Genomic DNA, 4,084 nt, shown 5'->3' with positions numbered 1-4,084 from the left:
GTCAGAGTATATATATATAAACTCTTATATATTAAGGTTGGTGGGGTTTGTATTATTATTAATCTTTGTTTTGTACTTCCCAACTACCGTACCGTAAGTAGTCGAGAAGTAGTTTTATTATTAATAATACTTTTATTAGAAGCTAGTTGCTATAGTCGTATTCCTCTTTCGAGGATACGAGTTCTCTATAGCCAATTTAGCTATGATATCAATCTGTCACACCCCCGGCCGAGGTGGCGGAACATGCCGGGATGTGTGACTAAGTTCATGGATCACAGATAAATTGAATATACAGCACAAGTACAACAATAAACAAAACAACATTTCATTACATATTTATGTTTTCATACAAGGTTCTTACAGATAGTAATAAAATAATAATACGAGTTTGCCTTAACAGTTAGGCATAACAGTTCAAAAGTAGAACATTAAAGTACTTGCGAGCCATGTTTTCCATCGTCAGAGTGTGCCCGAAGTTTCACTGATTTCCTGAGAATACATGTATTTTGAAAGTCAACACGAGGTTGGTGAGAGTCACATGTTTTCTGCTAGCCGCAGTAATAATACTTTCAAAAGTCCAAAAGTATTTTTCTTGTGTAACAATAGTTTAAACAATGCTTGTGATGAGTCTTTAAAAGCCAAAAAGTATTTTTATAAATAAATCTATGCTTTTAAATAAAAAGTGTTTGAAATAACTTCATGAAAGTTTAAATATATCCATTGTATAAGTAACCACTATACTTAAAAATAGTTCTGAAAGCAACCAAACCTATGGTTGTAATGAAAAAGTGAGAGAGATTCGTGTTAATGTTTTTAGTGAGTTCTATAATCGAGCTATGGACGAAAAGTACCCCTCCCTACGACGCTTCATTGGACGTCGTAGTAACGATCGTAGACACATATCACCTGCTACGATTGATCAGCCGATGGTTGTAGCTAGCAACCACATGTGGGGTTGTCGACCCCATATAGATCTATATATATGTACCTCGCTCTGAAGATTAACGATTATAGCAGTGTGGGGCAGGCTAAGTGATTAAACTCAGCTAATGAATAGTAGTGTCTCACTCAAAAACCATTAACGAAAAGTTTGTGAATAACTCTCAGCCCTAACTTAATTATAGTTAAGTACCAGTCATAATGAATTTCGTAGTATAGCATTTGGAAAAGCCGAGTATGGTTGACGTATTTATAAAAGTATAAATTACTCGCTTTTATAGAGATATGTATTTCAACATAAAGATCTTGTATAAGTGTGTAAAGTCTTTTGTATAAAAGTATTCATGGGTGTAGTCTTTGAAACTATGAACTACTTTTATATTTGTATATGTATGTAAAGCCTTATGCACGAAAGTATTCGCGTATGGAAGTCTTTATAACTATAAACGTGTAGCATGCATATCATATAAGACTTATGTATTTATATAATAAATACTATTTAGCACATGTATTCTCCCCCAAAAATGAATAAATATAAAAGAGGGGCCGTAACTCTCACCTTATCGAGTGGTTAACGAGTAATTTTGAAGACCGGAATGTATTGCCGAGAGGTCGTGATTTCCGGGATTAATCCGATTTCCTAGAAATAGTTGTTATAAATTAATATTTGGTTGACATTGTGTAGTTGGACTATGTGTAATGATTTATAAATTTTCTAATTATCTCAAAATTTATTTAAATAATCCATTTAAATAAATTTTATTTTAAAAATTAAAAATTTAATTTATTATTTTCCCGAAATACTTTAAATAAACCAAGAAAAATTTAAATTGGGCTAACTTCAAAAGGAAATTTGTTTATACTAAATTTTATTTAATAAATAATATTTATAAAATTGTTTATTTAGTTTTGTATTAAAATTGGATTTATTTTGAAAGTATTTTTCCAGTTTAAGGTAAGTTTTAAACATTCTTATCAAACTTTTATTGTTTAAATCTTACATTTGAAATAACTTTCTTAAAGAAGGGACTAAATTCGGGCAATTTAAAAGTATGGGGACTATATATATTTAATTTGCAATGATGTTTGAACAGTATACAAGTTTATAACAGGAGGCATATGCCTCCTGTTCTTCTTCCCCGACGTGATACGCAAACGAAAGAAAAAAAAGTAAAAATAAAAATCTTGCAGCGGTTGATTATTATTTTTTTTTTGATGGTTGTTGATACATGGAAGCTTAAAACGAAATCAAGGGGGGTGGAGATGGCTTACTAGTGACGAAATGGAGGCCAGAAGTGGTGGCGATCGGTGGTTATCGCTGCAACAGGAGGCTGACGGGGGTGGTGGTTCCGATACTGCTGCCTCCGTTCTTCCTCCTTTCTGTTGGATTTCGATGCAGGGGGTATGGAGAAGCTTCCTGGGATCGAAGCAAATAGCAAACTAAGCTTAGGGATGAAGTTTTTGGGTGGTGGCAGTGGGTGTTTGAAGGTGGCAGTGGGGGGGTTCTTCCAGCTTTTCTGGACATAAATGGTGAGTGGAGAGGAAGAGAGTGATAGAGAGAAGAGGGAAGAAGTTGATGATTTGTGTCGAATGAAGGCACCCATGCATTCCTTTTATAGTAAAAATCCATACACACAAATACCTCAACCTGATATGTGCAAGAAATAAAAGATATGACACGTGGGGTGAAGTGAAGAGAAAAGAGATCAGATTTCTTTTTTTTGTCTCTTGGGGTAAGGGTGGCCCCCAAATGGGGCTAAACCTCCATTACATGTTTAAAACCTACAAAAATCGGGTGCTTTGGGATTCGTGCGTCGATTTTATTTTTCGAAAGCCCCGTTAGATAGAGTATAATTCAAAGATTCCAGAACATCAAACGGATTAATTTTTGGAGTTACGGATCTCCGGGAAATTGCGTTTGAAGTTTTGCGTCTTAACGGCTGGCGGTGTCCGATTTCGCGACTTTCATAAATATTTTCGTAAAAATTATTTCGAGTGTGAAATTAAATAATATACTATATCCTGAGTCCAAAAACGCTCTCGGAAACCCCGTCGGCAAAGCATAAGTGCTTCAACGGTTCGATTCGGTTTTATGCGATTAAAGAAAAACAGTGTTTTACTATCTGTTTTCTTAAAACGGTCGTATCTTTTGCATACGAACTCCGTTTTTAACGATCTTTATATTTTCGAAAAACAAGGGAACATGTATCATCATATTTTAATGTTTGTTTTGCTCAAAACTGATTATTGCTAAATTTCAGTTTTCAGACACATTAATCAGCGCTGCAGTTGAGCGGTTTGATTTGGTTACCAGTTTACACATTTGGGCATAAAAATATCATCAGATATTATATAATAACTGAACTTAACTCATTTATATTTTGTTAGATGCACTTAAAACTGAATGAGTTAAATTACAAATAAATTTGCCGTAATTTAGTCGTTTGAACTCTATGCCCTAAATTCCGGGATGTCACATTACCTCCCCGTTAAGGGAATTTCGTCCCGAAATTATTACATTCTTGGCTACTTTATACTAGTAGTTAGTTGTTTCACTAGTGAAGGGGGCATCGTTGAATAAGTGTGGGTACTTTTGCTTCATTTGGTCCTCGCGTTCCCAAGTAAACTCCGGCCCTCTACGAGAGTTTCATCGGACTTTTACTATAGGTATGCGATTTTGCGTGAGTCTTTTGATCTCCCAATCCATAATCTCCACTGGTTCCTCCACGAAATGAAGCTTTGTGTTGACCTGAATTTCATCGAGTGGTACGACTAGGTTTTCATCGGCTAGGCACTTTTTAAGGCTACACACGTGGAAGGTATCGTGAACTCTGTTAAGCTCTTGGGGTAGTTTGAGCTTGTAAGCTACCGGACCAACCCTTGCCAGGATCTCGAAGGGTCCGATGTAACGGGGGTTTAGCTTTCCTTTTTTCCTAAACCTGATAACACCCTTCCACGGAGCAACTTTTAGTAGGACACGGTCTCCTACTTTGAATTCCGACGGTTTACGCCTATTGTCAGCGTAACTCTTCTGTCGGCTGCGTGCAGCCTTTAACCGCACTTTTATCTGAACGATCTTTTCCGTTGTTTCCTGAATTATTTCAGGTCCAGTGAAAAGTGTATCCCCAACATTCTTTCCAGCTAG

General features: G+C 36.0%; 1 long non-coding RNA gene across 1 annotated transcript; it reads right to left on the bottom strand.

The window, feature by feature from the left end:
- Nucleotides 1–309: 309 nt before the first annotated feature.
- On the bottom strand, nucleotides 310–2,516 carry LOC145169117 (uncharacterized). Its single transcript, XR_013742317.1, has 3 exons — nucleotides 2,212–2,516; nucleotides 1,499–1,579; nucleotides 310–489 (listed from the first exon to the last, which is right to left on the bottom strand). It is a non-coding gene; the product is annotated as an uncharacterized LOC145169117 (long non-coding RNA).
- Nucleotides 2,517–4,084: the final 1,568 nt, after the last annotated feature.

Source organism: Lactuca virosa, chromosome 4 (assembly GCF_052849685.1).
Source record: "Lactuca virosa cultivar CGN04683 chromosome 4, Lactuca_virosa_CGN04683_v6, whole genome shotgun sequence".
In the NCBI taxonomy this organism is placed as follows: domain Eukaryota; kingdom Viridiplantae; phylum Streptophyta; class Magnoliopsida; order Asterales; family Asteraceae; genus Lactuca; species Lactuca virosa.
Note: the sequence above shows the minus strand (reverse complement) of the source record. Positions and strands in the feature narration are given on the sequence as shown.